This window comes from Lagenorhynchus albirostris, chromosome 13 (assembly GCF_949774975.1).
Source record: "Lagenorhynchus albirostris chromosome 13, mLagAlb1.1, whole genome shotgun sequence".
Taxonomy (NCBI): domain Eukaryota; kingdom Metazoa; phylum Chordata; class Mammalia; order Artiodactyla; family Delphinidae; genus Lagenorhynchus; species Lagenorhynchus albirostris.
This window is the reverse complement of record NC_083107.1, coordinates 51348877-51369836: the sequence shown is the minus strand read 5'-3', so window position 1 is coordinate 51369836 and position 20960 is coordinate 51348877. Positions and strand designations below refer to the sequence as shown.

General features: G+C 37.6%; 1 protein-coding gene across 10 annotated transcripts in view; it reads left to right on the top strand.

Moving 5' to 3' along the window:
* SOCS5 (suppressor of cytokine signaling 5) overlaps positions 1-20960 on the top strand; it is a 63535-nt gene that overhangs the window by 36943 nt on the left and 5632 nt on the right. The window contains exon 2 of one of the 10 annotated variants that reach the window (XM_060168826.1): positions 8826-8915. The exons of 8 other annotated variants lie outside the window; for them this stretch is intronic. The gene's annotated coding sequence lies outside the window, so the exon portion shown is untranslated. Of the gene's footprint in view, positions 1-8825; positions 8916-19440; positions 19738-20960 lie in introns of those variants that run through there. One more of the 10 variants, XM_060168822.1, reaches the window with a different exon arrangement.

The window sequence follows — 20960 nt, the reverse complement described above, 5'->3', positions numbered from 1 at the left end:
TTCTATTTCTTTTGTTGACTTCAGCCTCCATGTTAATGCCTTAGTTTCACAAACATTCATATATTGAGTATCTAATATGTATCAAGCATGACACAAAACAAAGTCCTTGCTTTCTTGAAGTTAACACTGTAGTGGATTCTGGATTGTGGGGAAAGTTGCAGCACCATTGGACAGCATTTTCCACACTGATTCACAGAGCATTGGTGACCTGTGAAATCCTAGTAAGGTTGCCATTGTCAAGTAAATTTGAGAAATAATGCCCAGGAGGATATCCTCTCTTAGAGAGCTAAGGCACTAACGTATTTGAACTGAAACCGTTATTTGTAGAATACCTCTTAATATCTCATTAGCATACTAGAATTCCAGGGAACATGATTTATGAAATGTTGGAGTAGGACTAATGTATTAAACATCTCTATATTATTTACATGTTGTCACAGAGCAATTTCAACTTCTGCTTTCCCATAGTCATGTCTAAGGGGAACATCTGCTGAGGGAGTAAACCAAGGCAGCTGTGCTCTGCATTCTGAACGACTTTCCTTACTTGGCCGTGGGTAGTTAGACTAGCATGGGTACCCAAATCAAAGATGCCAGACATAGGTCAGTCACTGGCCAACCAGAGAAAGTGCAGAAAGTGCTGAATTAAGTTCTCACAGATCTCATTGGTTGGTTAAAGAAATAGAGCTCCTGCTTTCAACTTTATGTCTAGATGTACTCCGGACTGACAAGTAAGGGAGAGTGGTGGTTTCTGTAAGGATACATGTGATGATGCGGGTCACAAAACTCACAAAAAGAAACATATTTGGCAGTTAAGCAGTGGAAGAAGCAGAATTTGAAAAGTCAAGAGAAAGAGATAGAAGGGACCTATGATGGACCAAGAATTAGCCAAAGGTATGGCAGGGTGGCAACTATGAGATAGAAAAAGAATCAAGCGGAGAAGCAGAGACCAGCTTGTGTATGAATTCTTGTTTCCCTTATCATCAAATTCATACTTACAATCAGTTCTCCTCCCCCACCACACACAGCTACATCTGCCAACCTGAGTGTCAGTACCCTGCCACCAGAAGAGACTGATACATAAGGAAAGAGTTGGATTCATAAGACTGATGTATGAGTTGAATTCATATCAGTGTTGTTTTTTTTATTAACATTTTTATAACAATGGAATACCCACCATTCCTACCCCTGCTTTTTTCTTCTCTTTTTATTACATTTTGGAAACTCATCTTCTAAGCTCAGCTGTGCTAGCAGTGTTAATGTTGTATTGCGTCACATAATCTATTTCTGTTGGTTATCCTATAAATCAGGGGTCCCCAACCCCCGGTCCACGGACCAACACCGGTCCACGGCCCAATACCGGTCCACGGCCCAATACCGGTCCGCAGCCCAATACCGGTCCGCGGCTTGTTAGGAACCAGGCCGCACAGCAGGAGGTGAGCGGCGGTGGGCGGGGGGGAGCGAGCCAAGCTTCATCTGCTGCTCCCCATCGCTCGCATTACCGCCTGAACCACCACCCCCCAACCCCCTCCGTGGAAAAATTGTCTTCACGAAACCAGTCCCTGGTGCCAGAAAGGTTGGGGACCGCTGCTATAAATAGTATCTCCATATACAAAAGAATGCACATTACTTACTCTTGGTACTCTTTGGCAAAGAATATTTCCTACTTCCCAATCCAATGTTACTTGCTACTGATCCGCAATACTGTTTGAGAATCACGTTGGCTTTAGTGGAGATCTCCATATTTGTTATTCCTTTCTCCACTGATTGTGTTCATCTGCCCCTCTAACCCCCATTTCTTTGTGTCTTTTTCCTCCACACTCTTCCCCCACCTTTTCTTTAAAAAGTTTTCTTAATACTTCATTATTTATTTCTTCTGCATTTTACACATAATTTGGGGTTTATAATATGAAATTAGATTGGTCTTTTTGAGGATCTACTTCCTTTTTATTTATTATTATTAGGTGTTTTTTTTTTTTGCAGTACGCGGGCCTCTCACTGTTGTGGCCTCTCCCATTGCGGAGCACAGGCTCCGGATGCGCAGGCTCAGCGGCCATGGCTCACGGGCCCAGCCGCTCCGCGGCATGTGGGATCTTCCCGGACCGGGGCACGAACCCGTGTCCCCTGCATTGGCAGGCGGACTCTCAACCACTGCGCCACCAGGGAAGACCCTACTTCCTTTTTAAATAACATTTTTCCAGCCAGGAAATTCGTACATTTGAATGTAATGTCTTGGAAAGTACAGAAAAGAAAAAAGAAAAAATGAAATTACAATAATCAAAAACCACCCAAAATAACCACAGTAGTATTTCCTATCCATAAACTTTTTATTAAAATATGTTTATATGTATATGTTGAGGTCAATTTATATACTGTTTTATAACCATATTTATTTTATATCATGAATATTTCCAGAACATTAAATGCTCTAGAAACATGGTTTTAATGTCTATTATTCCAGTAAATGAAAGCACTACAATTTATTTAACCAATCCTCTATTAACTGAACAATACAGTTATTGCCAATTTTTTTGCTAATATTATGCCATGGTGAATATCTCTTGCATATAAACCTTTGTGTCTTTATCTGATTATTTTCTTGGAGTACACTTCTATTGTGAAACCTTGAGTCAAAAGGTATATACATCTTTTCAAAGTTTTGATACATAATACTATATAAAATTTCTTTCTTGAAATGCCATGTGGATTTATATCCTCACATCAATGTGTAAAAATACTAGCTTCACAATACCATGCTTAGGTACTACCATTAAGATGTAAAAGAGGGCTTCCCTGGTGGCGCAGTGGTTGAGAGTCCGCCTGCCGATGCAGGGGACACGGGTTCGTGCCCCGGTCCGGGAAGATCCCACATGCCGCGGAGCGGCTGGGCCCGTGAGCCATGGCCGCTGAGCCTGCGCGTCCGGAGCCTGTGCTCCGCAATGGGAGAGGCCACAACAGTGAGAGGCCCAGGTACCGCAGGGAAAAAAAAAAAACAAAAAGTAAAAGAAATAAAAACAAACTTTGCCAAGCTGATAAGGGAAAAATTTTTTTTTAACATCTTTATTGGGGTATAATTGCTTTACAATGGTGTGTTAGTTTCTGCTTTATAACAAAGTGAATCAGTGATACATATACATATGTTCCCATATCCCTTCCCTCTTGCGTCTCCCTCCCTCCCACCCTCCCTATCCCACCCCTCCAGGCTGTCACAAAGCACCGAGCCAATATCCCTGTGCCATGCGGCTGCTTCCCACTAGCTATCTACCTTACTACGTTTGTTAGTGTGTATATGTCCATGACTCTCTCTCTTGCCCTGTCGCAGCTCACCCTTCCCCCTTCCCATAACCTCAAGTCCGTTCTCTAGGATGTCTGCGTCTTTATTCCTGCCTTAACCCTAGGTTCTTCATGACATTTTTTTTTCTTAAATTCCATATATATGTGTTAGCATACGGTATTTGTCTTTTTCTTTCTGACTTACTTCACTCTGTATGACAGACTCTAGGTCTATCCACCTCATTACAAATAGGTCAATTTCGTTTCTTTTTATGGCTGAGTAATATTCCATTGTATATATGTGCCACATCTTCTTTATCCATTCATCCGATGATGGACACTTAGGTTGTTTCCATCTCCGGGCTATTGTAAATAGAGCTGCAATGAACATTTTGGTACATGACTCTTTTTGAATTTCGGTTTTCTCAGGGTATATGCCCAGTAGTGGGATTGCTGGGTCATATGGTAGTTCTATTTGTAGCTTTTTAAGGAACCTCCATACTGTTCTCCATAGTGGCTGAACCAATTCACATTCCCACCAGCAGTGCAAGAGTGTTCCCTTTTCTCCACACCCTCTCCAGCATTTATTGTTTCTAGATTTTTTGATGATGGCCATTCTGACTGGTGTGAGATGATATCTCATTGTAGTTTTGATTTGCATTTCTCTAATGATTAATGATTAGATTCTTTCATGTGTTTGTTGGCAGTCTGTATATCTTCTTTGGAGAAATGTCTCTTTAGGTCTTCTGCCCATTTTTGGATTGGGTTGTTTGTTTTTTTGTTATTGAGTTGCATGAGCTGCTTGTAAATTTTGGAGATTAATCCTTTGTCGGTTGCTTCAATTGCAAATATTTTCTCCCATTCTGAGGGTTGTCTTTTGGTCTTGTTTATGGTTTCCTTTGCTGTGCAGAAGCTTTGAAGTTTCATTAGGTCCCATTTGTTTATTTTTGTTTTTATTTCCATTACTCTAGGAGGTGGGTCAGAAAGGATCTTGCTGTGATTTATGTCATAGAGTGTTCTGCCTATGTTTTCCTCTAAGAGTTTGATAGTTTCTGGCCTTACATTTAGGTCTTTAATCCATTTTGAGCTTATTTTGGTGTATGGTGTTAGGGAGTGATCTAATCTCATACTTTTACATGTACCTGTCCAGTTTTCCCAGCACCACTTATTGAAGAGGCTGTCCTTTCTCCACTGTACATTCCTGCCACCTTTATCAAAGATAAGGTGTCCATATGTGCATGGGTTTATCTCTGGGCTTTCTATCCTGTTCCATTGATCTATCTTTCTGTTTTTGTGCCAGTACCATACCGTCTTGATAACTGTAGCTTTGTAGTATAGTCTGAAGTCAGGGAGCCTGATTCCTCCAGTTCCTTTTTTCGTTCTCAAGATTGCTTTGGCTATTCGGGGTCTTTTGTGTTTCCATACAAATTGCAAAATTTTTTGTTCTAGTTCTGTGAAAAATGCCAGTGGTAGTTTGATAGGGATTGCATTGAATCTATAGATTGCTTTGGGTAGTAGAGTCATTTTCACAATGTTGATTCTTCCAATCCAAGAACATGGTATATCTCTCCATCTATTTGTATCATCTTTAATTTCTTTCATCAGTGTCTTATAATTTTCTGCGTACAGGTCTTTTGTCTCCTTAGGTAGGTTTATTCCTAGATATTTTATTCTTTTTGTTGCAATGGCAAATGGGAGTGTTTTCTTGATTTCACTTTCAGATTTTTCATCTTTAGTATATAGGAATGCCAGAGATTTCTGTGCATTAATTTTGTATCCTGCCACTTTACCAAATTCATTGATTAGCTCTAGTAGTTTTCTGGTAGCATCTTTAGGATTCTCTATGTATAGGATCATGTCATCTGCAAACAGTGACAGCTTTACCTCTTCTTTTCCGATTTGGATTCCTTTTATTTCCTTTTCTTCTCTGATTGCTGTGGCTAAAACTTCCAAAACTATGTTGAATAAGAGTGGTGAGAGTGGGCAACCTTGTCTTGTTCCTGATCTTAGTGGAAATGCTTTCAGTTTTTCACCATTGAGGATGATGTTTGCTGTGGGCTTGTCATATATGGCCTTTATTATGTTGAGGAAAGTTCCCTCTATGCCTACTTTCTGCAGGGTTTTTATCATAAATGGGTGTTGAATTTTGTCAAAAGCTTTCTTTGCATCTATTGAGATGATCATATGGTTTTTCTCCTTCAATTTGTTAATATGGTTTATCACATTGATAGATTTGCGTATATTGAAGAATCCTTGCATTCCTGGAATAAACCCCACTTGATCATGGTGTATGATCCTTTTAATGTGCTGTTGGATTCTGTTTGCTAGTATTTTGTTGAGGATTTTTGCATCTATGTTCATCAGTGATATTGGCCTGTAGTTTTCTTTCTTTGTGACATCCTTGTCTGGTTTTGGTATCAAGGTGATGGTGGCCTCGTAGAAGGAGTTTGGGAGTGTTCCTCCCTCTGCTATATTTTGGAAGAGTTTGAGAAGGATAGGTGTTAGCTCTTCTCTAAATGTTTGATAGAATTCGCCTGTGAAGCCATCTGGTCCTGGACTTTGGTTTGTTGGAAGATTTTTAATCACAGTTTCAATTTCAGTGCTTGTGATTGGTCTGTTCATATTTTCTATTTCTTCCTGATTCAGTCTTGGCAGGTTGTGCATTTCTAAGAATTTGTCCATTTCTTCCAGATTGTCCATTTTATTGGCATAGAGTTGCTTGTAGTAATCTCTCATGATCTCTTTTATTTCTGCAGTGTCAGTTGTTACCTCTCCTTTTTCATTTCTACTTCTATTGATTTGAGTCTTCTCCCTTTTTTTCTTGATGAGTCTGGCTAGTGGTTTATCAATTTTGTTTATCTTCTCAAAGAACCAGCTTTTAGTTTTATTGATCTTTGCTATTGTTTCATTTATTTCTGATCTGATTTTTATGATTTCTTTCCTTCTGCTAGCTTTGGGGTTTTTTTGTTCTTCTTTCTCTAATTGCTTGAGGTGCAAGGTTAGGTTGTTTATTCTAGATGTTTCCTGCTTCTTAAGGTGGGCTTGTATTGCTATAAACTTCCCCCTTAGAACTGCTTTTGCTGCATCCCACAAGTTTTGGGTCGTTGTGTCTCCATTGTCATTTGTTTCTATGTATTTTTTGATTTCCTCTTTGATTTCTTCAGTGATCACTTCATTATTAAGTAGTGTATTGTTTAGCCTCCATGTGTTTGTATTTTTTACAGATCTTTCCCTGTAATTGATATCTAGTCTCATGGCGTTGTGGTCAGAAAAGATACTTGATACAATTTCAATTTTCTTAAATTTACCAAGGCTTGATTTGTGACCCAAGATATGATCTATCCTGGAGAATGTTCCATGAGCACTTGAGAAAAATGTGTATTCTGTTGTTTTTGGATGGAGTGTCCTATAAATATCAATTAAGTCCATCTTGTTTAATGTATCATTTAAAGCTTGTGTTTCCTTATTTATTTTCATTTTGGATGATCTGTCCATGGGTGAAAGGGAAAAATCTTATATCACACTTTAATCTAGATGTCTGATCAATACTAATGACCTTTTTCATATATTTATTGGCCAAGTGTTGTGATTTTTCTGTACATGTCCTTTGCTCTTTTCTATTTGAGGTGGTGTGTTTTATCTTCTTATAAATGTATTAACACTTGGTCATATGTTGAAAATTTTTTCCAACTCATCACTTGTCCTTTAATTTTGTTTATGGCATTTTTTGACATGTAAAAGTTTTAAATGTTCAGTCATTAAGTATTTTGATAATTTCGTTTTGGTCTCTTTCTTTAGCATGTTGTTTAAATAGACTTTCCCATCTCTTCTTTGAGAGGTTAAATGGTTTCTTATATTTACTTATTTATGTTGAGTCTGTTTTTACAATTCATTGAAATGCTCACCCATTCTTCTAATATTGGAACATTTGAGATTACAAACTCTTAGATCCAGATGTATAGAGTTTTCTAGTTTCAGAAAATCTGTTAACTTTATTTTTACTCCCATCTACTTCCAAAAAGAAGGAAAAAAATTAATTAACAATAAACCTACACTTGGACATTTAGTATGATGATAATTGATTTAGACTTATGCAGGGGCATGTGAGGGATATCTCAAAGTCTGTCAGAAATTTATAAACTAAGGCCTTCCATTTGGGTCTCCTGTTAGTAATAGCAGAAAGGAGGAGGAACAATCAGTTACATGTTTCACATTGTCTGCTTAAAGGAAACATATCAGTTTTCTTAAAAGAGAAATCTTGGCAGTGAAGTCAAAGATGAATTTTTTGTGTGGGTATTTATGTGAAGAATGATGTCTTGATACCACTTTTATAGAACATAGAATAATACAAGGCAGTTTATTTTATAAACTCTTAATAAAAGTTAAGGGCATAATATTAAGTTCTAATTATGGTAGAGTACTATGTCTGCAGGCAGTCAAAATAATACAAACCACACACGTGTCTTTCTGGTGAAGTAGTTTGATAAGGGGTAGAGCTTAGACAATCTCTGGTTAGATATTTCTTAAACTAGCTCTTTCAGCATAATAGTTGAGATTTTTAAAAATCAGATTTTGATTCATGTATATTTGTGATTTCTATTTAGAAATAGCAATTGTGGAATGATTCATACACATTAGGTCGACGTGTTTAACTGGAAAGTTTGACATTTTATTGTGAGAATTAGCCTACTATTTGAGAAGGTGGAGAATTATCTCATATAAGTGGGTTTCCAGAATTACCTGCCATCAGTTATATAATTTTTGCTTGCTACACTTCAAACAGTTATAATGTGAACAGTTTAATAGTAAATCTTACTTCATTTCAGATCTGACAGAATGTCTAAGAATTTTTTGTTTTTCATGAGGTACTGCTTCCTTCATTATCAAAGAATATTGAGAATTAAGTGTACTTTAAGCTGCTCAATTCATCTTTGAAACTATTTAAACTTACTTTATCTGTGAAATAACCCTCATTTTTAAGCTGTGTGTAAGGGAAGTAAATATATCTTAAACTGTGTAGGAAGGTTTTTTTTAAGGGAAAACAGGAAGGGGAAAGTTTGTGTTGACAGAACAGTATTGCTTTTATTAGTTTTCTTTTTTTTTGCAGCTGACACTAAACTTGCAGTGTTTATATTGAACATTAAATCAGCACCTGACTGAAACATGACTAGCTAGAGAGTTCAAGACTATTTAGATAACTCAGTATGTTGGACATTAGGGGATTATACTTTGATCAGACAGTAGTATGATTAGGAATCAGAGTTGTATCTGATGTGCTACCGCTAGACCTGAAATAACTTGAGTCTATTTGTGGAATGCTATGCTTATATTTTAAATTCTAATATTTAAAAAAGTCACAGATCGTTGAGGTTAATTAATTCAGTTGCTTGTAGAGGAAGGACTACCTGGGCTTGCCAGAGACAGAGGGTTGCTTATCCTCTTTAACATCTCCCATGAAAGACTCCTCACAACTCTCTTTTGCTTGTTTATTTACATTTTTAACTATTTGAAATATTAATTTTTTTCCTAAGAGTTTTTGTTTTTATCTTCAGAAGGATTGAAGGGTGACCACTCAGAATTCTCCTTTTTAGAGAAAGACTCTTTATATACATAAAAACAACCCATTGGTTTTGTTATTTTTCCAGGTGAGATGATTTCAGCTATATCTTTACATTCCTAAATTATAATACTGATAACTGTTGTTTTTGTTGCTCCTTTTGTGCTGAGTTCTTAAGATGTAGAGGAAGCAGCCAGACATCGAGTCCCTTGACTTTTCTTAGCTGTTTGAAATTCTGGGATCAATTTTATGGCAGATGTTCTAGAGGGGAGTGAGAGTGGAGGAAGGTGCACTATTTAAGCAGCTGTTTCAAGTAATACATGCAAATGATGATGAAGACTGAACCTGGGAGAAGGGCAGTGGAGATAGAGAGGATGGGAGGACCTGATAGGGCTCTGGAGTGGACTGTAGACCCCATTTTTCCAGTTCACCACTGCCTAGGGGAAGTATAAAGGCAGTGGTAACTCTAGGATATCTAGCATATTTCTCCCCCTGCAGTTTGAATCTCCTCATCCTTCTGGAACATACAGAAGTTAGGGCTTTGGCTAAAGGCATTATTTTAAAGAAATGTCCCATCAGCCTGTTTCCTTACCCTTTTAGGTCATGTTCTTTGTTGCATCCATTTTAATTTCAGTTTCCATATGTTTGTTTTTGGCATATAGATCTTGTATCCTGTAACCCTGCTGGGTTTTCTTTTCCTTTTTTTAAAAAAATTTTTTTAAGACTCCTTAGGGTTTTCTATGTGGACAATCATGTCATCTGAAAATGGGTAGTTTTGTTTCTTCCTTTCCTATCAGTTTTGCTTTTTTTTTTTCCTTGCCTTACTGTGATGGCTCTCGCTTCTCTTTTGACCCTAACCTCTTGCTCTGGACACAAGTGATTAGAAATCATAGTTGTTAGACAGATTGACTTTTGCCTGGAACAGAAGTCAGGGTTGCCTGGGTTGGTGCTTTTCTTATGCAGAGATTTTTAATTACTGATTCAAAATCTTCTAGAGTTATGGGCTTTGCTTTTTCATTTGTTTTTGAGTCAGTTTTGAAATTTTATGTTTTTCTAAAAATCTAGCCATCCGTTTTTAAAAAGCGTTTTAATTTATTGGCTTAAAGTTCTTCATCATGGTTTCTTTTAAATGTTTGCTCCTTTTTTAATGTCTTACATTGTGTATCCCTGTAGTTTGTGACCCTAGGCTATTATGCTTTCTAAGGTTTTTTAGTCTCTTGCTCTGGTCTGTGTACTGGCTCAAAGCACTTAACTTCTCTCTAAAGCCTCTGCCCCCACTGCCCTTTTCTCATTTGCAGTTTCCAAACTGCTAAGCACTTCTGCATGTAGTATCAGTAAATGTTAAAATGAATATATATTTTTATCATCTTTTTAGATTACCTGTTTTTCAACTTTTGATAGGTGAGGTTTTATTTCATTTCTGTTAACAAACTAAAGGCTTTTTGATTGTCCTATTTTTTTTTTAAGGGCAGTTGCCTTTTTAAAAAATATTTATTTATTTACTTACTTATTTGGCTGTGTCGGGTCTTAGTTGTGGCACGTGGGATCTTCGTTGCGGCGTGTGGGCTTTACTCTAGCTGTGGTGTGGACTTTAGAGCACGCACGCTTAGTTGCCCCATGGCATGTGGGAGCTTCCCGGACCAGGGCTCGAACCTGCGTCCCCTGCATTGGAAGGCGGATTCTTAACCACTGGACCACCAGGGAAGTCCCTTATTGTCTCATTTTTAAAAAATAAAATACATAACATAAAACTGGGGTATATTGCTTGGAATTTCTGGTCTGTAATTTTGGTCAGAGTGCTTCTCTTCGAATTAGTTTTCTTAAATGGTTAAAAGGTATCCTGTTTTTCTTTACCTCTCCCAGTACTCCTCCCAAATATCTTTCTAAAGCATAGACTAATTTCAAGATGTTTAAAATTTCTTTTTACTTAGGCCGGTTTGAGGATCTAGATTTAAAAACAAAGGAAGTTGTCCTGATTATGTTTTTTCTTTCTTTCTTTCTTTCTTCGATTCATTACAAGCTGTCAAATTATTTGAAGACCTTGGCTTCTTCAGGCCTATAATCTGGCATAGAAGAGAGTAGTATACTTTAGTTTGTAAAGGAATGATAACTGTATTCTAAGTGGTTTTAGGTAAACAATAGAAGGAAAGTGTTACTATTTTAAAAAAATCATTTTAGTCCTTAGAGTCTTTGTATTTCTTGTGATACTAAACTACTAGAGTTACAAAATGGTTATCCTTCCTAGAGAAGGAAATGGTCCAGATTACAGCTGCTCACTTACCATTGGTAATTGAGTATACTTTGTAAATTATTAGCAGGATCACAGTGAGCTCATTGTTAAGCAGTCCCAAATCAGAGATTCTTTTCTGGGTTAAGGCTAACCAGTGTGGTAGCTTGATCCACTAGGTTTCTCAACTGAGAGTTGAGAGTTGCTTTGTTGGTCTTCGTTTCTTTCTAGTTCACCTTTTGGTCGTAAAGGAGATTTGTGTGCCTGTGTGTTGTGGGGTAGGGGTGGGGTTGATGCCCTGTGCTCTAGGGAACGTTACAGGCATTGCCGAGACAGCACTAATCACATACCGTTATGATGCTTAGTAGAAAGTTTTGCTTTTTGCTGCTATCACCAACATGTAGCTTCTGCTGCCCTGTGGATTGGTTGTATAACAGAAGCTACCATTTTTGAGCCCGTTATAGACTCAGCTGTACGTACCTTTATGTCGTGTTACCCTCTTAAAAACCCTTGTAAGAGAGGGGTAGTTGTTCCTGTTTTTAGATGGAAAGGCTGAGGCTTAGATTTCACACAGCTAGTGAGTGCCTGAATTTGCTTTTAGGGCTCTCTGAAGCGAAAGCACATGTTCTTTGTGTTCCACCACAGTCTGCCAGTAACGCTGGCCAGATAAGAAACATTTCAATGAATAGTATGTTTGTTAGTATATTACATAAGATACTTTCTCCATAGAAAAGGAAGCATAGCTTAGGATTTTATGCCTCCCTAGTGTGCAGTATCTATATGGTCAAATTTAAATTGTGGTGGTGTTAAAGACTAAAAAGGAATTTTGAAGCAAAAAAAATGAATAAGGATTATGTTCCTGGGCCTTGCCCAGTACTACACAGATTGGCTATGCTTAGTTCAGGTTGTAGATGAGCTATAGCTTCAACTGCTAAGGAACACTGAAATCCCTGTAATGTTTCCTAGGGAATAGTATAGAGGTTTAAATGATTAATAATAGAACTTGCAATCCCGCATGTGTTGTACATAGGAAAATACTGACATTTGTGGCATGTCCTAGAAGAAATGAAAGGGAGAATCATTTATAAAAAGAAAGAGAAGCTAAAGCTTTATGCTGATAGTACTGGTAACATTTTAAAAGTTCCTGTCTTTCTTTTGAGTGTCTCCTGGGAGCCAAAGGCTTTATAGATATGGTTTCTAATCCTCACATCCAACCCATGAGGTGGATATTGTTATCCTCATTTTATCAAGAGGGACACTGAGGTTCAGAAATATGAAGGACTGCATCAAAGTTCACAGCATTCGTAAGTGGTGAAGTTGGAATTCAGCCTCCTCCCTACCACACCCCCTCAACTGACTGCCTCTTGCCTATGCCCTTTTCATTATGTTGCCCCTAAGCAAAGTTCAGGCAGAATCACTACAGGGTTTAAGAATCTGGGATTTTGATGGTTCAGAGCGCCCTCCTGTATGACACTGGAAATTAGAATTGTGTGAGTAAAATTGAAGAAGCAGAGATGCAAATTTTAGATACTTTTTTTTTTTTTAATCAGAAAAAGAAATAGCTCTTAAATTGTCTTTTTTGGGGGGGACAGTATTAATGCAGAGTCTTTATAACACTGTTACTCTTAATTTGATTTTATGTCCTTTTTCTTTTTTCTTCTTTTTTAAGATGTACTACTGTATTTCCCTTAATATAAAGAAAGAAATATAACAACTTCGTAAACTTTTTTCATCCCTTGAAATTAGGCATGTGGTTTCAAACATATTTTTTTGATAATTTTATTGTTTTTATTTATTTTATTTTTTAACATCTTTATTGGAGCAAACGTATTCTTAATTGACCATATAGTTGAAAGTAGTATTCTAGAAAAGAAGTGAAATTTAGTCATATAGATCCATTAGTTATAATAATATCAGAACATTTTTGAGTGGTATACAAGCCTACAGAAAGAGTTATGACTTTCATAGTAGATGATAGGCATAGAATATAGACACCAAAACATTCACAATAGGCCTGTGAATATACCCTTTGCTCTGGATTCTTTTGGTCAGAGTAATGTTTCACACATTGCAATTAAAATGGAGCAAGCCAGTAGTTTTCTTTTGAGTGTGCACGTGCTAGGTTTGTCAAATTGTAATATCAGTTTCATCCTTTAATGGAACATTTTGATAAACCACCAAATTGCCATACAGAAAAAAAATCCCCCAGATATTAATGTGCTATTTTCTAAATAGTCTAATTTTCAGTTTTGAATTCTTCTTTTACCTGAGAGCCTTTTATTTTCCTAGTGGGTATTTTTTGTTTAATATTTGGTTATTAATTCCCATTATGGTCAAAATGTGGCTGTATAATTTTTAAAATTTTATTGTGCAATGTATCGTGTACAGGAAAGAATGTGTAAAATTTTAAGTGACGTCTATAGAATATTTAATAAGTAAAAATCATATAGCCTTTACCCAGCCAAACAAATAGGAAATTAACAGTGTTTTAGAAGCCTTCTGAGTGCCTCTCACTAATTCTATATCCCTCCCCACAAAGGTAACCATTTACCTGCTTTTTATATTCTTACTAGATATGTATACATATCTCAACAACATATTTTGGACTTTGCCTGTTTAAAAGATAAATTGATTCATAGTGTATATATCTTAATTTCGTATCTTTCTCTAAGCATTATATCTTTGAGATTCATATGTATAGATGCAAGTAACGGTAGTTTATCACCCCTGCTGTATAGTAATAGATTGTTTGAATATACACTCAGACTGATGAGGTTTCACTGGGATGTCTCAATGACAGTCTCAACTGCAGTGTTTCCTAAATTGAATTTATTAACTCTCTTCAACCCTTCACTTGCCAAAACTGCTCTATCGATTGTGTTTTCTGTCTCTGAAGTAGCATCTCTTTCCACCCATTTGCCCAAGCCGGAAACTCGTTTTTGACACCTCCTCCTCATTCCCCATTTCAAGGCAATCTTTAATCCTGCAGGTTTATCTTCTAAACATTTCAAATCTATCTCTATCTCCACTATCACCACCCTCGTGGAGTTCTTACCTGGACCTCTGTAGTAGTCTTTGTGCAGTATCAACATCCTTTCTTATGCTCTTACCGTGGATTATAGGCCTGCCTACCTCTTCCACTTCATCTTGGCACTCTTCCCTTCACTTGCTAGTCTATGTTAGCTTCAGCCATTGTTCATGCCATGCTTATTCCTGCTTCAGGACCTTTGCAAATGCTGCTGCCTCTACCTGTGGAACACTGTCCCTAATTCATTCTTACTCATCCTTTAGGACAGAATTTTAAAATACCACCTCCTCAGAGAGAAGTCTTCGTTGCTCACCATCCCTTAATCTAGATCATGACTCCCTGTTATCATTAGGACTTTGTACTACTCCCACCTGGCACGACTATAAAATTAATTAAATGATTATTAAGGAAGACCTCTCCTTCGATTCAGTCAGAGACAGTAGTCTACAGAGTCTAATAAAGCAAGAAATCATAAAAAGGGATGCGTGCCTTAAAATCTTTACTCTAAGAACATGACTGCATGTTCATTTGTCAGTCTTGTTATCCAGGGACAAAGGCCTTTTCTTTGGGAGTAGGTCCCTTAGCTGCCAGTTCCATATTGTTTATCTTTCAGAAACCACACCCATAATATATCCTCTCAGATTTCCAGTTTGGGTTTTTTAAGTAGAACAAGAATTTAAGACTCTTCTGATACATTCTAAGTTTAGAATCCTTATGTATTTTTGCAATATTTTTTCCAATTTTTAAAACTATTTTCTTGCCTGTACCTAATTCAGCAACATAAGTATCTCACTTCTACTGAGTATTTCAAAGTCATTCAACTCAGTCTTCCCTACTCCCCCGCATTCTGTTAAGTTAATTAACAAATCACCTAATTACAGTAATAAGTATAAATGGCATGAACAGGTCTGGAAGCGAAATAAAAGTATAACTTAGCTGATGGGAAGAAGTCTCCAAGTGTACTAGGTCGGTGGACTCCACGGTTTTTGAGTGCACATGTACATGGTCTACTGTATTGATATATTATCTATAGTGCAATACTGTAACTCTGAGGTTGAATTATGTGGCCATTTATTACCCACAAAACAGCAATTTTATATGGTTGAATATAATATTAAATAACAGTATAAAAGATAAACAGGCATCCAGTTGGATAATATAGATCATGTCACAGTAAAGTATGTAAATAATTTTAAAATAATTTTCTAAAAAAACTCCAGTGGTTCTCAGATTCTTTTAAGGGAGTATAGCTATGATAGCCATGCATCCCTGGATTTCTAGGTCAGTCTTTAATATTTAACATTGTATTATTTTTTCTAAAAATTATTGAAATGTCACCAAAATATCAATCGAAAATGGAATCTCCTGAACTGCCTCTTGTACCTGACTTTAGCACAGAAATACTTTAACCAGCCATGTGTCCCAGTTTTTGTACTGTAACTGAAGAGCTTTCTATTGGAAAGGTATTACCATGACTTAAGTAGTCTAGGTAGACTAAACAGTAGAGGAGGGATTTTAGTTGGGTCACATTCTTCCTCTTTACTCACTGTGGCATGCCATGTAGTCTTAAAACTTGTTGAATTTAATTTATTTCTAATAAAGTGTGGATCAAGTCCCATTGAAATGAACTGGGAACTATTTCAATTATTTTGTTTTGTGGAAATTTTGTAATAGATACTACTTGGTATTAAGAGGGCCATTGACTATGTATGGTCTTTACTTTTTTAATATATGTAAATTTTTGTAGTAATAGAATTTGACCTCTGATATTTCATAATTCTGATTTATAGCTTATCCTGTTAAGTATCATTTTTCAGCAAAAGCTGTTTTACTTACTACATTATTATAAAACCAATTTTAAGTTATGATTGTCCTTCAAGGAAGGAATGACTTTTTAGAAATTTGCTTTGGATAGTTTTAAGCATAACTCTGCAGGTATAGAAATGTGAAAGATGATGAACTTTCAATCTAGAATCAATACAATTGAAATTTAACACTTTTTTATAACCCTGTGTAACTTTATATAAAACCATAAAGTAATAAGAGTTTTAATTTAGTTCTCAAAGGGTTTCAGCCAAACACATTCCCAAAAATTTAACAAGAAAACAAATAAAAGAACCTCAGACTGACATTGTAAATATTAATAAGATAGTTGAAATGCCTTCCTGATTCTTACATGGACTCTTCTGTGAATCACTATCAGTGATTTTCTTCCCAGTATTACAGCTGCCCACATAGCATTCCCCATCTTAGGAAAAATCTACTTTCTGTCCCCAAAGGGGTGTGGAAGCATAACAGTCTTTCTTTAAATTAGGGCATTTTGTCACGATGCAATCTAGCAGCAGTCTCCACGTTAGGAATAGAGAAACCACTAAATTTCATGCTCTGTCTGTGAAACTGAACCAAAGGCTTAGTGTTAGAAACTGCCTACTGTCACCTGGCAAGTACAAATGTTTTCTGCATGTCCCACTTGTTTATACAGCTTACAAAGAACTGTATGTGGAAAAAGTGGTTTTAAGTTTGGTCGCTTTCTAAAATGGACGTTTTTTTAGGTATAATTTGCTTGTCAAAGAAATATCTTTAGATAGCTACAGAATTTATGTTATAAACACGGAGAAGAGAGATTTCTGTACTTTTTGAATATTGCTCTTCTAGTTTCTGCAGTGGTGTGGTTTATAATCTTACATACACTAGACCAAGGTCAACAAACTTTTTCTGTGAAGAGCCAGATAGAAAATACTTTAGGCTTTGTAGGCTACATGTGGTCTCTGTCGAATGTTCTTTGTGGGTTTTTTGTTTTTGTTTTTTTAATCCCTTTTAAAAATGTAAAAACCATTCTTCGCTGAGTCTATACAGAAATAGGCCACAGGCCAGATTTGCTTCTCGGTCTATAGCCTGCTGACCCCTTGTCTAGATCAGTACTGTCCAATAGAAATATAATTTGAACCATATATGTAATTTAAAATTTTCTAGTGGCCACATTTAAAAAGTTAAAAGCAGATGAAATTAATTTTAATTCTATATTTTACCAGTTGTATGCAAACTATTGTTATTTCAATATGTGGCACTAGCCACATTTCAAGGACTCAGTAACCACATATATCAGACAGCACAGCTCTAGACCAGAGCTATTTAAAGTATGGACCATGAACTGGTGCCGGCCTACAGTTTGTTACCAGTTTATGACAGGTTAAGTATAGAAATTAAAGCAAGAATTTAAAATATTTTATAGCAATTTAACCGTTACTTTATATCTGTTCAATCTAATAAGAAACGTGGCACTTGTATTTCATATATCTTTTTTACATTTCTTTTTTTTTTTTTTTTTTTTGGCGGTACGCGGGCCTCTCACTGTTGTGGCCTCTGCCGTTGTGGAGCACAGGCTCCAGACGCACAGGCTCAGCGGCCATGGCACGCGGGCCCAGCCGCTCCGCGGCATGTGGGATCTTCCTGGACCGGGGCACGAACCCGTGTCCCCTGCATCAGCAGGAGGACTCTCAACCACTGCGCCACCAGGGAAGCCCCTACACTTCATTTTTTAAGCAATTTATTATTATATCTTACAAAAGAATCAGTCTGTGAAGTTAAAAAGAAACTGGCTCTTCACTACATATAATTTAAGAGGCACTGTTCTAGACAGTTCCTCCTAAGATTCTGCAGGCCTCTTGGATACATGGCAAAAATAAAAAAAGGAAACAGTGATAAGATTGTGGTAGGTAGTTTATTTAGTACTATTCACATGCCACCAACCACTACAGAGCAGTGTCCTTTTACTTGTCTCTTTCACAGCTACCATTGGAGCCTCTGACCAGGCTACCCTAGGCCAGTGGCTTTTTTACACTGCTCTAGAATCACTCAGAGAGCTTATAAAAAATAGCAGTGTCCAGGCCCAACTCCAGGCCAGTTGAATCAGAATTTCTTGGGAGGGGGCCTGTGTACAGTTTAAAAAGCTGTATATTTTTCCAGTTACATCCAGGTGATTATATTTTACAGCCAGCATTATTATTGTATGGATTCCCTCATCCCAGAAAAATTTGCTCTTTCTCTGTTTGGAAGAAATCATTAATCTGGGTGGGGGATTTTCTGTGCAGGACCATTCACTCTCTTTAACAGCGAAAGGGGGACTTTCCAGTTAAATATGTCAGATTGAACTTTGGCATTTTATCTTTACGCCCTCCTAGAACCCCACTGAAATGAAAGGAATAAAAAAAATAGAAGGCATAAATCACAAGTAGAAAGCAAATGAGAGGAGACAGAAGTAGGCCTGATTGGTCAACAAGTTTTTGATAGAAGCAGGTTTGTAGAAATTAGCAGAACTGAGAAAGCTGATCTAAAAACCTGATGTTAAAAAGAAGCAACCCAGGGCTTCCCTGGTGGCGCAGTGGTTGAGAGTCCGCCTGCTGATGCAGGGGACACGGGTTCGTGTCCCGGTCTGGGAAGATCCTACATGCCGCGGAGCGGCTGGGCCCGTGAGCCATGGCCGCTGAGCCTGTGCGTCCGGAGCCTGTGCTCCGCAACGGAGGGGCCACGGCAGTGAGAGGCCCGCGTACCGCAAAAAAAAAAAAAAAAAAAAAGAAGCAACCCAGTTTATGCTGCTGGCTCAGAAATTCAAGGAACTAGTTACCTCAGAAGGTAAGGGTGGAGTATGGAGCTGAAAACAGGAACGGTGGGAAGTCTGTGTATCAGTCTCCCATGTGTCCTCCTTCACCCTGAGCAGCCTGGAAACGATTGTTCCTTTACCTTGGATAAAACAAGAGGTTAGAGCTGGGAGAAATTTAATCTAAGAAGTTATTTGTAACTGAAGGGATATCTTGTGAAAATAAGGACAACTTTTGAAAAACAGGGACTAAGCGGAAGTCTGAATGTTGAGGTTAAGACCTCACCATTCCCTTTTCCCTGTTCTCAGAGCGTGGCAGTCAGGTGTCTATGCCCCAGACAGGAGATTGGAGCATTTCTCTCTGGGATGAGCAGCCAGGAGACAAGGTTTAGAGATGCTAACTTCTGAGGATTCCCTAATAAAAAACCAACTCATTGTCTCATCACCTTGTAATAAAGCCAGTTGACAAGCACCGCCCACTCACCCCCACCTCCCCAAGTGGACAGAGCTTCTGATCAGCATGTCAGTGGTGATGCATCATCAGACACTTGCGGAAAGCCTCTGAAGTAAAAAACAGAGACCTAAAGATTTAAGGAGAAAAAAATAAGGTACTAAGAAGAAAGAGATAAAAATATTTAAAATGTTAAAAAAACATTTTACACTTTGTATCTGTAGAGAAATGAGATATTATATCCAAGAAGCTAGAATAGGATGCTATTAAAAAGAACATTCAGGACTTCCCTGGTGGCGCAGTGGTTAAGAATCTGCCTGCCAATGCAGGGGACACGAGTTCGAGCCCTGGTCCGGGAAGATCCCACATGCTGCGGAGCAACTAAGCCCATGCGCCACAACTACTGAGCCTGTGCTCTAGAGCCCGTGAGCCACAACTGCTGAGCCTGCGCACCACAACTACTGAAGCCCGCACGCCTAGAGCCCGTGCTCCGCAACAAGAGAAGCCACCACAATGAGAAGCCCGCGCACCGCAATGAAGAGTAACCCCCGCTCGCCACAACTAGAGAAAGCCTGCACGCAGAAACAAAGACCCAACGCAGCCAAAAGTAAATAAATAAATAAATCTATTATTTTAAAAAACATTCAGAGAACAAGAAAATGGTCTTGGAAATTAAAACTGTGATAGGAAGAATTGTAACTGCAAGAGAACTGTTAGAAAGTAATACCAAAGAAATCTACCAATAGAAAATGAAAAGAAATGCAATCCTGAAGATATATGATAATCAAAAGATGAATGAATCTAAGTGGTCGAGTGTCTAATGAAAAGGATTTGTCAGGAGGGAGGGAGGGAAGGTGGGGGAATAAAAAGACACTGAAAGGGCCTGGCACAACGAGTGTAGAAAAGGCCCCACACTAAGGAGAAAAAGAAGAGGTACAATTTTTCACGAAATAAAAACAGGTCACATACAGAAGACTGGGAATTGGTGTGATATTAGACTTTTCAACAGCCATGTTGAAGCCACTAGCCAACAGTAGAATAATGCCCTCAAAGTTTGGGGGGTAAGTTATTTCCATCACCCAATAGAATATTATCAACCAATAGCAATATGAACATGTTATCTAGAAACAATGAGGAAAATAGCAGCAAGAAACAGCTAACAGAATTCAAAGTAATTTTCCTTGATTCCCTGGGAGTGGGAATCGGGAATGGAGAGGATGTTGCAGGCAATGCTCTTTTTTGTTATAAGCCTCGTAGTAGTATTTGACCTTTGGAACTACAAATGTATGAATTAGGTAAAAATAAAAAGTAACTCAAAGAAATGAGAAGGAAGCCAGGCTAGAAGGGACCAGGGTATCAGAAGAGTAGATCTACAAATTTTGGAGTCAACAGGAATGTAGCAGGAATTAGTCCTAAAAATAACAGGGCTATGAGTGAAATCTTAATATAAAAAAACAGTAAGTGATAACAACAGGCATGTTAAGTTCAAATGGTGTAAGCCTCAAAAAAGACTTACAAAAAAATTTTTTTGCAAGGAGGAAGAGACAGAATGTTCTGACAGAGTTTAATAAGATTTAACAGTTCCATCTAACAGATTTTATTAGAATATATACCACTTAACAGTATGCTTTTAGTAAAGAAGAATCTGAAAGTACAATTTATGATTTTATAGACATAAATTCTCTATGTTGGCATTGTCACTAGTCCAAGAGCACTGTTAGTCCAAGAGCCCTTTCTGTAAGAAACTAAAGGGAAGATATGTAACTCATCTTAAGAAGGTTTATTCTTTATTTTTCTTGATCCTACTCAGCTTCTTGAAAAATGCAGGTA